Here is a 13,510-nt window from a genome sequence, read left to right as displayed (position 1 = left end):
CTATTGGTGGCCGACTCTGGAGACGGATGTTGTGGACTTTGTGCGAGCCTGCACTATCTGTGCCCGGGATAAGACTCCTCGCCAGAAGCCCGCTGGTTTTCTTCATCCTCTGCCTGTCCCCGAACAGCCTTGGTCTCTGATTGGTATGGATTTTATTTCTGATTTACCCCCTTCCCGTGGCAACACTGTTATTTGGGTGGTCGTTGATCGATTCTCCAAAATGGCACATTTCATCCCTCTTCCTGGTCTTCCTTCTGCGCCTCAGTTGGCTAAACAATTTTTTGTACACATTTTTCGTCTTCACGGGTTGCCTACGCAGATTGTCTCGGATAGAGGCGTCCAATTCGTGTCTAAATTCTGGAGGGCTCTTTGTAAACAACTCAAGATTAAATTAAATTTTTCTTCTGCATATCATCCCCAGTCCAATGGACAAGTAGAAAGGATTAACCAGATCTTGGGTGATTATTTGCGACATTTTGTTTCCTCCCGCCAGGATGACTGGGCAGATCTCCTCCCATGGGCCGAATTCTCGTATAACTTCAGGGTCTCTGAGTCTTCCTCCAAATCCCCATTTTTCGTGGTGTACGGCCGTCACCCTCTTCCCCCCCTCCCTACTCCCTTGCCCTCTGGTCTGCCCGCTGTGGATGAAATTTCTCGTGACCTTTCCATCATATGGAGAGAGACCCAAAATTCTCTCTTACAGGCTTCATCACGCATGAAGAAGTTCGCGGATAAGAAAAGAAGAGCTCCCCCCGTTTTTTCCCCTGGAGACAAGGTATGGCTCTCCGCTAAATATGTCCGCTTCCGTGTCCCTAGCTACAAGTTGGGACCACGCTATCTTGGTCCTTTCAAAATTTTGTGTCAAATTAATCCTGTCTCTTATAAACTTCTTCTTCCTCCCTCTCTTCGTATCCCTAATGCCTTTCACGTCTCTCTTCTCAAACCACTCATCCTCAACCGTTTTTCTCCCAAATCTGTTCCTCCCACTCCTGTTTCCGGCTCCTCGGACATCTTCTCGGTCAAAGAAATTTTAGCTACCAAAAAGGTCAGAGGGAAAAATTTTTTTTTAGTGGACTGGGAGGGTTGTGGTCCTGAAGAGAGATCCTGGGAACCTGAGGACAACATCCTAGACAAAAGTCTGCTCCTCAGGTTCTCAGGCTCTAAGAAGAGGGGGAGACCCAAGGGGGGGGGGTACTGTTACGCCGAGCGCTCCGGGTCCCCGCTCCTCCCCGGAGCGCTCGCTTCACTCTCCCCGCGGCAGCGCTCCGGTCACGTCCTCTGACCCGGGGCGCTGCGATTCCGCTGCCAGCCGGGATGCGATTCGCGATGCGGGTAGCGCCCGCTCGCGATGCGCACCCCGGCTCCCCTACCTGACGCGCTCTCCGTCTGTTCTGTCCCGGCGCGCGCGTCCCCGCTCCCTAGGGCGCGCGCGCGCCGGGTCTCTGCGATTTAAAGGGCCACTGCGCCGCTGATTGGCGCAGTGGTTCCAATCAGTGTGTTCACCTGTGCACTTCCCTATATCACCTCACTTCCCCTGCACTCCCTTGCCGGATCTTGTTGCCTTAGTGCCAGTGAAAGCGTTCCTTGTGTGTTCCTTGCCTGTGTTTCCAGACCTTCTGCCGTTGCCCCTGACTACGATCCTTGCTGCCTGCCCCGACCTTCTGCTACGTCCGACCTTGCTTTGCCTACTCCCTTGTACCGCGCCTATCTTCAGCAGCCAGAGAGGTGAGCCGTTGCTAGTGGATACGACCTGGTCACTACCGCCGCAGCAAGACCATCCCGCTTTGCGGCGGGCTCTGGTGAAAACCAGTAGTGGCTTAGAACCGGTCCACTAGCACGGTCCACGCCAATCCCTCTCTGGCACAGAGGATCCACTACCTGCCAGCCGGCATCGTGACAATCCCATTGTCTCCCCTTCCCTTCTGAACCCTCTACTGCGCCCGCCGAACACTTGACATACAAATATGAGGTATTTCCATACTCGACAGAAATTGGGTTACAAATTTTGGGGGGCTTTTTCTCCTTTTACCCCTTGTAAAATTTAAAAACTGGGTCTACAAGAACATGCAAGTGTAAAAAATTAAGATTTTGAATTTTCTCCTTCACTTTGCTGCTATTCCTGTGAAACACCTAAAGGGTTAACAAACTTACTGAATGTCATTTTGAATACTTTGAGGGGTGCAGTTTTTATAATGGGGTAATTTATGGGGTATTTCTAATATGAAGGCCCTTCAAATCCACTTCAAAACTGAATTGGCCCCTAAAAAATTCCGATTTTGAAAATTTTGTGAAAAATTGGAAAATTGCTTCTGAACTTTTAAGCCCTCTGGTGTTTTCCAAAAGTAAAAACATGTCAACTTTATGATACAAACATAAAGTAGACATATTGTATATGTGAATCAAAATATTATTTACCGTATTTAGAATGTTTATTTTCCTTACAAGCAGAGATCTTCAAAGTTAGAAAAATGCAAAATTTTCAATTTTTTCATCAAATTTGGGAATTTTTCACCAAGAAACGATGCAAGTATCGACAAAAATTTACCACTAACATAAAGTAGAATATGTCACGAAAAAACAATCTCGGAATCAGAATGAAAAGTAAAAGCATCCCAGAGTTATTAATGCTTAAAGTGACAGTGGTCAGAATTGCAAAAAATGCTCCCGTCCTTAGGGTATTAATGGGCTCCGTCCCCAAGGAGTTAAACAATAGTACAAACATAATTTACAAGTTACATGACCTGCTAAGGTCCTATACAGTTATAATACCTAGACATTAACCCCTTAAGGACCGAGCGTTTTCACCAAAATTCAATATTTATTAATCTATACAATCAGGTAGAAAAACACCCATAAAATCACCCGCCCTTAAAATTCCCCCCAACAAGAGCCAAGCAGGAGGCCACCGGGATATATGACAAGGATCACAATATTGCCAATAGTACAAATATATGTTACGCCGAGCGCTCCGGGTCCCCACTCCTCCCCGGAGCGCTCGCAGCATCCTCTCATTCACAGCGCCCCGGTCAGACCTGCTGACCGGGCGCGCTGCGATATTACTCCCAGCCGGGATGCGATTCGCGATGCGGGAGGCGCCCGCTCGCAATGCGCGTCCCGGCTCCCGTACCTGACCCGTTCCCCGTCTGTCTTGTCCCGGCGCGCGCGGCCCCGCTCCTTAGGGCGCGCGCGCGCTGGGTCTCTGCAATTTAAAGGGCCACTGCGCCACTGATTGGCGCAGCAGGCTTAATCAGTGTGTTCACCTGTGCACTCCCTACTTATACCTCACTTCCCCTGCACTCCCTCGCCGGATCTTGTTGCCATTGTGCCTGTGAAAGCCTTTCCTTGTGTGTTCCTAGCCTGTGTTCCAGACCTCCTGCCGTTGCCCCTGACTACGATCCTTGCTGCCTGCCCTGACCTTCTGCTACGTCCGACCTTGCTCTTGCCTTATGCCTTGTACCGCGCCTATCTTCAGCAGTCAGAGAGGTTGAGCCGTTGCCGGTGGATACGACCTGGTTGCTACCGCCGCTGCAAGACCATCCCGCTTTGCGGCGGGCTCTGGTGAATACCAGTAGCAACTTAGAACCGGTCCACCAACACGGTCCACGCCAATCCCTCTCTGGCACAGAGGATCCACCTCCAGCCAGCCGAATCATGACAATATAAAGTATAAGTCAAGTCAGCACACTAATGAAAAGATATCTTAGGTCAGTACTTTACCTGATTGTGACATGCTGACAATTCCCAGGTGGTTGTCCTGCTACCTCGACACGTGTTTCGGGCAATCCCTTTCTCAAGAGGCGCTCTTTTGCAATATTATAGCCCCCATAGGGAGCTATAACATTGCATTTACTGATCTTTAACAGTGTTCAATGCATCTCCATAGGGATGCATTGATCAGTGTTTTTGGCGATTGATTGCTCAAGCCTGGATCTCAGGCTTGAAGCATTCAATCGGCGATCGGACTGCAGGAAGGAAGGTAAGAGACCTTCCTCCTGTAGTACAGCTGTTCGGGATGATGCGATTTCACCGCAGCGATCCCGAACAGCTCCCTGAGCTAACCGGCACTTTTTACTTTCACTTTTAGCCGCGTGCCTCAGCTTTGAGCGCGCGGCTAAAGGGTTAATAGAGTGCGGCACCGCGATCAGTGCCATGCGCTATTAGCGGCGGGTCCCGGCTTCACTGTGACGCCGGGCACGCTGTGCTATGATGCGGGGTCACTGTGGGACCCCGCGTTATATCACAGGAGCGGGACCAAGGACGTATTCATACGTCCTTGGTCCTTAAGGGGTTAAATAATATATACAATAAATATCACATTTATAGGAGGCGACTAGAGGTAAGCCCTGCAGGAGAGCCCTATAGGAATGGAGGGACTCTAGCTGAGGGGACTTTAGACAAGGGACAGGACAAGGTCCTGTCCCAGGACACCACAATAGGACTTCTCTTTGCTCTCTCCTGTGTGATACAATTCCTCTGAGCTCTCTCCTGTCTGATAGCAGGGGGCTTCTCTGTATATGCTTGTCCTATTGCCACCCGTCCCAACAGCGATAGGGAGGTTAAAATAAATGATTGTCCACAGCCGTAGGTTTCAGAAAACTGTTGGAACTTTTACTGCAGGTTTTATGCAGAGTTAAACAAGAAAAGTCTTTTTACAAGCAGAGTCCATTAGGATTTTGACAGTTGGTTGGGACCGCGTGAGTTTTAAACTCAGGAGATTAATATGCGCTGTTCCACTGGATTTCGGGGATTGGTTTTAGGTCCAGAAGACACGTTAGCTATAGTGGGGAGTTGTATTGTAACTCACGATTTGGTAAGTTGCGGTATTTTCACGCTTCGGCCTGGTCTTGTCTTTGAAAGTTGCACGGATCTCTACTCTCTGCTAGTCCGGAACCCAAGAGAGCGAGGATTGGCTGGCAGCTCCCTTATTTGGGCAGGGGCTGGCCTTGAGCTCATTGGTCCATACCATCTGTCAATTCTCCTCACAAAGGATTATGGTCTAACAAGTGACCATACCATGTGACCTCGGAAGGTCCTTAAGCATACCTTAAAGGAATTAACACTAGTCATGTGACCTAAGGTCCTTCAGACACTATACAGATAATTATATTTATATCAATTATTTACATAAACCACACAAAATTAAAGAACAAAGAGGCGACGAGGGACTTACTCAGCAGGCAGACCCCAACGGTATCTAGGAACTCTGACTTTGGGGACCCCCCGACACAAGGTACAGTATGCAATACAGTACGTACCGGGACACTATATATATATATATATATATATATATATATATATATATATATCCAAAGGATAAATTGGCCAGCACTATTGATCCAAACTATTGTAAAAACCTGGCTTGCAGGTGCAGGCTGCTGGGCTAAATATACAGCAACAGAAGAATACAGCAGCACACTGCTAGCACAAAGATATAGATGAAACATGAGTATATAGATAAAACATAAGTATATAGATAGAACATGAAAAGCTATACAGCTGTAATGCAATAAATGAAGATATGAAACTATGAAACAGTGAGGTACTTAGCTTGCAAATTTGGTGCCAAATAGCGTGGACCGTCCCACCACGGTAAGGTGACCTCATTCTGGGACGGACACTACACTGTGAATATGCCTCTGTGTGAACAGTACAACAGGCATTGCAAGGTCTGAAACATCCAAGGTACCTTATATACACCTAATAGAGGTGGGTGGGGTGCAGGAGCCAACATGGAGGTAGCCACTCCCCCGTATATGTAATACAACCAAAAGATAATGGCCTCAACATACATTAGTTTCAACAATCAATGGTCCTTTCTGGACCATTGTAACTTGAAACCAGACTCAACATACAATGCTATGGAATCTGCAAAACATGTCAATGGCTGGAAGAACCAACCAATCAGAATGGTCATTTACTGATAAAACCCGTGTATTCCTAAAGTGCATGTACTGACTGGCTGTCTGGTAGCGCCCCCTACAGTACAGGGAGGCATAGGCGTGCGCACGGGGTGTGCAGGGTGTGCACAGGCACACCCTAATCACCGTGGCCGCGGCCCGCTGCTGCAGGACTTTTTTTCTCCCTACTAAACCCCAGCCCCACCGGACATCCCCGACAGTCACAATCATACATGATGGGGATGTAGTCCTGAGCTGTGAGCCTACATAATGTAGGCTCACAGTTCAGGACTACATCCCCATCATGTATGGCAGCAGGTAGCAGGGATAGAGCGGCCGGAGCCGCAAATTAAAAAAAAAAATGCATTTTTAAACATCCGGTGTGCTCTGAAAGACTTTCAGGGCACAACGGATGTTTAAAAATGCATTTTTTTTTAATTTGCGGAATTTGCGGCTCTATCCCCTGTCCTCCAGGCCGCTCTATCCCCTGTCCTCCGGGCCGCTCTATCCCCTGTCCTCCGGGCCGCTCTATCCCCTGTCCTCCGGGCCGCTCTATCCCCTGTCCTCCGGGCCGCTCTATCCCCTGTCCTCCGGGCCGCTCTATCCCCTGTCCTCCGGGCCGCTCTATCCCCTGTCCTCCAGGCCGCTCTATCCCCTGTCCTCCGGGCCGCTCTATCCCCTGTCCTCCGGGCCGCTCTATCCCCCGTCCTCCGGGCCGCTCTATCCCCTGTCCTCCGGGCCGCTCTATCCCCTGTCCTCCGGGCCGCTCTATCCCCTGTCCTCCAGGCCGCTCTATCCCCTGTCCTCCAGGCCGCTCTATCCCCTGTCCTCCAGGCCGCTCTATCCCCTGTCCTCCGGGCCGCTCTATCCCCCGTCCTCCGGGCCGCTCTATCCCCCCTTCCTCTGGGCCACTCTTTTCCCCTTCCTCCGGGCCGCTCCTCCCTCTTCCCTGGCCGCGCACACTGCTGCGCTTGTCTCCTTCCATTCCTGGGATGATCCTGGTCGCAACTCCTGGCACCGAGTGTCCATTCCTCGGCATGAGGAAGAAGTGGGCGATGGTGCAAAGTGTACAGCAGATGGGAGTGGACGTGCCCGGCCTCTGACCCCAACATGGCTGCCGCAGGTAAGAAAAGTGCACAGACCGAGGACGGGAGGGAGGTGGGATGTATGATGTGTGTAATATGTATGTATGATGTGTGTAATATGTATGTATGATGTGTGTAATATGTATGTATGATGTGTGTAATATGTATGTATGTATGATGTGTGTAATATGTATGTATGGTGTGTGTAATATGTATGTATGATGTGTGTAATATGTATGTATGATGTGTGTAATATGTATGTATGATGTGTGTAATATGTATGTATGATGTGTGTAATATGTATGTATGATGTGTATAATATGTATGTATGTATGATGTGTGTAATATGTATGTATGATGTGTGTAATATGTATGTATGGTGTGTGTAATATGTATGTATGGTGTGTGTAATATGTATGTATGGTGTGTGTAATATGTATGTATGGTGTGTGTAATATGTATGTATGATGTGTGTAATATGTATGTATGGTGTGTGTAATATGTATGCATGGTGTGTGTGTAATATGTATGTATGATGTGTGTAATATGTATGTATGGTGTGTGTAATATGTATGTATGATGTGTGTAATATGTATGTATGGTGTGTGTAATATGTATGTATGTATGATGTGTGTAATATGTATGTATGATGTGTGTAATATGTATGTATGTATGATGTGTGTAATATGTATGTATGGTGTGTGTAATATGTATGTATGATGTGTGTAATATGTATGTATGATGTGTGTAATATGTATGTATGATGTGTGTAATATGTATGTATGATGTGTGTAATATGTATGTATGATGTGTATAATATGTATGTATGTATGATGTGTGTAATATGTATGTATGATGTGTGTAATATGTATGTATGGTGTGTGTAATATGTATGTATGGTGTGTGTAATATGTATGTATGGTGTGTGTAATATGTATGTATGGTGTGTGTGTAATATGTATGTATGGTGTGTGTGTAATATGTATGTATGATGTGTATAATATGTATGTATGTATGATGTGTGTAATATGTATGTATGATGTGTGTAATATGTATGTATGGTGTGTGTAATATGTATGTATGGTGTGTGTAATATGTATGTATGGTGTGTGTAATATGTATGTATGGTGTGTGTAATATGTATGTATGGTGTGTGTAATATGTATGTATGGTGTGTGTGTAGTATGTATGGTGTGTGTAATATGTATGTATGGTGTGTGTGTAGTATGTATGGTGTGTGTAATATGTATGTATGATGTGTGTAATATGTATGTATGATGTGTGTAATATGTATGTATGGTGTGTGTAATATGTATGCATGGTGTGTGTGTAATATGTATGTATGGTGTGTGTGTAATATGTATGTATGGTGTGTGTGTAATATGTATGTATGGTGTGTGTGTAATATGTATGTATGGTGTCTATTATGTATGTATTATATATGTATGATGTGTGCATGTATATATTATTTATGTATGTATTATATATGTATGATGTTTGTATTTATGCATTATGTATGTATAATATATATATATATATATATATATATATACACACATAATGCATAAATACAAACATCATACATATATAATACATACATACATAATATACACATGCACACATCATACATATATAATACATACATAATACATATGCACACCATACATAATGCATACACAAATCCATAATATATACACACATACACATCATACATAAATACATCATACATACACACATCATACATACAGTACATACATACCATATACATATGTTATGTATGTACTGTTTGTTATGTATGTATGATGTATTTATGTATGATGTGTATATGTATATATTATGGATTTGTGTATGTATTATGTATGGTGTGCGTATGTATGTATGATGCATGCATGTATTATATATGTATGATGTATGTATGTGTGTATATATATATATATATATATGTGTGTGTAGGTTATGCATGTATGATGTGTGTATGTATTATATATGTATGATGTTTGTATGCTTATAGTATGTATTTATGCATTATGTATGTATTTGTGTGTGTGTGTATATATATATGTATTATGAATTATATATGTGTGTGTAGGTTATGCATGTATGATGTGTGTATGTATATATGTATTATGAATCAGAAAGAAAAAAGAAAGTTTCCTCCAGCTCTTCCAAGGATAACGGTGCTTGTAGTATTAAACCATCAAACCTTTAATCTGTATACATTAAAAATAGAAAAAGGTGACATCATAAAAGAAAAGTGAAATTCCAGTGCGTTTGGGCTACATATAGCCATGATTAAGAGCGACATTTTGCTCAAAACGTGTTGGAGTTTCGCTTCACTTTTATGATTGATGTCACCTTTTTCTATTTTTAATGCATACAGATTAAAGGTTTGGTGTTTTAATACTACAAGCACCTTGAAAGAGGCAACTTTCTTTTTTCCTTTGTTCTGATACACGGGACACGGCCCCACTCTCTGCAGTCCCTGCTCTTCTACTATACTATATATACTATACTTCTGGCCCACTCTCTGCAGTCCCTGCTCTTCTACTATACTATATACTATACTTCTGGCCCACTCTCTGCAGTCCCTGCTCTTCTACTATACTATATATACTATACTTCTGGCCCACTCTCTGCAGTCCCTGCTCTTCTACTATACTATATACTATACTTCTGGCCCACTCTCTGCAGTCCCTGCTCTTCTACTATACTATATATACTATACTTCTGGCCACTCTCTGCAGTCCGTGCTCTTCTACTATACTATATACTATACTTCTGGCCCCCTCTCTGCAGTCCGTGCTCTTCTACTATACTATATATACTATACTTCTGGCCCCCTCTCTGCAGTCCGTGCTCTTCTACTATACTATATACTATACTTCTGGCCCCCTCTCTGCAGTCCGTGCTCTTCTACTATACTATATACTATACTTCTGGCCCACTCTCTGCAGTCCGTGCTCTTCTACTATACTATATACTATACTTCTGGCCCACTCTCTGCAGTCCGTGCTCTTCTACTATACTATATACTATACTTCTGGCCCCCTCTCTGCAGTCCGTGCTCTTCTACTATACTATATACTATACTTCTGGCCCCCTCTCTGCAGTCCGTGCTCTTCTACTATACTATATACTATACTTCTGGCCCACTCTCTGCAGTCCGTGCTCTTCTACTATACTATATATACTATACTTCTGGCCCACTCTCTGCAGTCCCTGCTCTTCTACTATACTATATACTATACTTCTGGCCCCCTCTCTGCAGTCCGTGCTCTTCTACTATACTATATACTATACTTCTGGCCCACTCTCTACAGTCCGTGCTCTTCTACTATACTATATACTATACTTCTGGCCCACTCTCTGCAGTCCGTGCTCTTCTACTATACTATATACTATACTTCTGGCCCACTCTCTGCAGTCCGTGCTCTTCTACTATACTATATACTATACTTCTGGCCCCCTCTCTGCAGTCCGTGCTCTTCTACTATACTATATACTATACTTCTGGCCCCCTCTCTGCAGTCCGTGCTCTTCTACTATACTATATATACTATACTTCTGGCCCCCTCTCTGCAGTCCGTGCTCTTCTACTATACTATATATACTATACTTCTGGCCCACTCTCTACAGTCCGTGCTCTTCTACTATACTATATATACTATACTTCTGGCCCCCTCTCTGCAGTCCGTGCTCTTCTACTATACTATATACTATACTTCTGGCCCCCTCTCTGCAGTCCGTGCTCTTCTACTATACTATATATACTATACTTCTGGCCCCCTCTCTGCAGTCCCTGCTCTTCTACTATACTATATATACTATACTTCTGGCCCCCTCTCTGCAGTCCGTGCTCTTCTACTATACTATATATACTATACTTCTGGCCCACTCTCTGCAGTCCGTGCTCTTCTACTATACTATATACTATACTTCTGGCCCCCTCTCTGCAGTCCGTGCTCTTCTACTATACTATATACTATACTTCTGGCCCACTCTCTGCAGTCCGTGCTCTTCTACTATACTATATACTATACTTCTGGCCCCCTCTCTGCAGTCCGTGCTCTTCTACTATACTATATACTATACTTCTGGCCCACTCTCTGCAGTCCGTGCTCTTCTACTATACTATATATACTATACTTCTGGCCCACTCTCTGCAGTCCGTGCTCTTCTACTATACTATATACTATACTTCTGGCCCCCTCTCTGCAGTCCGTGCTCTTCTACTATACTATATACTATACTTCTGGCCCACTCTCTGCAGTCCGTGCTCTTCTACTATACTATATATACTATACTTCTGGCCCACTCTCTGCAGTCCGTGCTCTTCTACTATACTATATACTATACTTCTGGCCCACTCTCTGCAGTCCGTGCTCTTCTACTATACTATATACTATACTTCTGGCCCCCTCTCTGCAGTCCGTGCTCTTCTACTATACTATATACTATACTTCTGGCCCCCTCTCTGCAGTCCGTGCTCTTCTACTATACTATATACTATACTTCTGGCCCACTCTCTGCAGTCCGTGCTCTTCTACTATACTATATACTATACTTCTGGCCCCCTCTCTGCAGTCCGTGCTCTTCTACTATACTATATACTATACTTCTGGCCCACTCTCTGCAGTCCGTGCTCTTCTACTATACTATATACTATACTTCTGGCCCCCTCTCTGCAGTCCGTGCTCTTCTACTATACTATATACTATACTTCTGGCCCCCTCTCTGCAGTCCGTGCTCTTCTACTATACTATATACTATACTTCTGGCCCCCTCTCTGCAGTCCGTGCTCTTCTACTATACTATATATACTATACTTCTGGCCCCCTCTCTGCAGTCCGTGCTCTTCTACTATACTATATATACTATACTTCTGGCCCCCTCTCTGCAGTCCGTGCTCTTCTACTATACTATATATACTATACTTCTGGCCCACTCTCTGCAGTCCGTGCTCTTCTACTATACTATATACTATACTTCTGGCCCCCTCTCTGCAGTCCGTGCTCTTCTACTATACTATATATACTATACTTCTGGCCCACTCTCTGCAGTCCCTGCTCTTCTACTATACTATATACTATACTTCTGGCCCACTCTCTGCAGTCCGTGCTCTTCTACTATACTATATACTATACTTCTGGCCCACTCTCTACAGTCCGTGCTCTTCTACTATACTATATACTATACTTCTGGCCCACTCTCTGCAGTCCGTGCTCTTCTACTATACTATATATACTATACTTCTGGCCCACTCTCTGCAGTCCGTGCTCTTCTACTATACTATATACTATACTTCTGGCCCACTCTCTGCAGTCCGTGCTCTTCTACTATACTATATACTATACTTCTGGCCCCCTCTCTGCAGTCCGTGCTCTTCTACTATACTATATACTATACTTCTGGCCACTCTCTGCAGTCCGTGCTCTTCTACTATACTATATATACTATACTTCTGGCCCCCTCTCTGCAGTCCCTGCTCTTCTACTATACTATATACTATACTTCTGGCCCACTCTCTGCAGTCCGTGCTCTTCTACTATACTATATACTATACTTCTGGCCCACTCTCTGCAGTCCGTGCTCTTCTTCTATACTATATACTATACTTCTGGCCCACTCTCTGCAGTCCGTGCTCTTCTACTATACTATATATACTATACTTCTGGCCCACTCTCTGCAGTCCGTGCTCTTCTACTATACTATATACTATACTTCTGGCCCACTCTCTGCAGTCCGTGCTCTTCTACTATACTATATACTATACTTCTGGCCCACTCTCTGCAGTCCCTGCTCTTCTACTATACTATATATACTATACTTCTGGCCCCCTCTCTGCAGTCCGTGCTCTTCTACTATACTATATACTATACTTCTGGCCCCCTCTCTGCAGTCCGTGCTCTTCTACTATACTATATACTATACTTCTGGCCCACTCTCTGCAGTCCGTGCTCTTCTACTATACTATATACTATACTTCTGGCCCCCTCTCTGCAGTCCGTGCTCTTCTACTATACTATATACTATACTTCTGGCCCCCTCTCTGCAGTCCGTGCTCTTCTACTATACTATATACTATACTTCTGGCCCACTCTCTGCAGTCCGTGCTCTTCTACTATACTATATACTATACTTCTGGCCCCCTCTCTGCAGTCCGTGCTCTTCTACTATACTATATATACTATACTTCTGGCCCACTCTCTGCAGTCCGTGCTCTTCTACTATACTATATATACTATACTTCTGGCCCACTCTCTGCAGTCCGTGCTCTTCTACTATACTATATACTATACTTCTGGCCCACTCTCTGCAGTCCGTGCTCTTCTACTATACTATATACTATACTTCTGGCCCACTCTCTGCAGTCCGTGCTCTTCTACTATACTATATACTATACTTCTGGCCCACTCTCTGCAGTCCGTGCTCTTCTACTATACTATATACTATACTTCTGGCCCACTCTCTGCAGTCCGTGCTCTTCTACTATACTATATACTATACTTCTGGCCCACTCTCTGCAGT

The sequence above is a fragment of the Hyla sarda genome, chromosome 5, assembly GCF_029499605.1.
Source record: "Hyla sarda isolate aHylSar1 chromosome 5, aHylSar1.hap1, whole genome shotgun sequence".
In the NCBI taxonomy this organism is placed as follows: Eukaryota; Metazoa; Chordata; class Amphibia; order Anura; family Hylidae; genus Hyla; species Hyla sarda.
The sequence above is the reverse complement of the archived record's forward strand: the minus strand, read 5'-3'. Positions refer to the sequence as shown.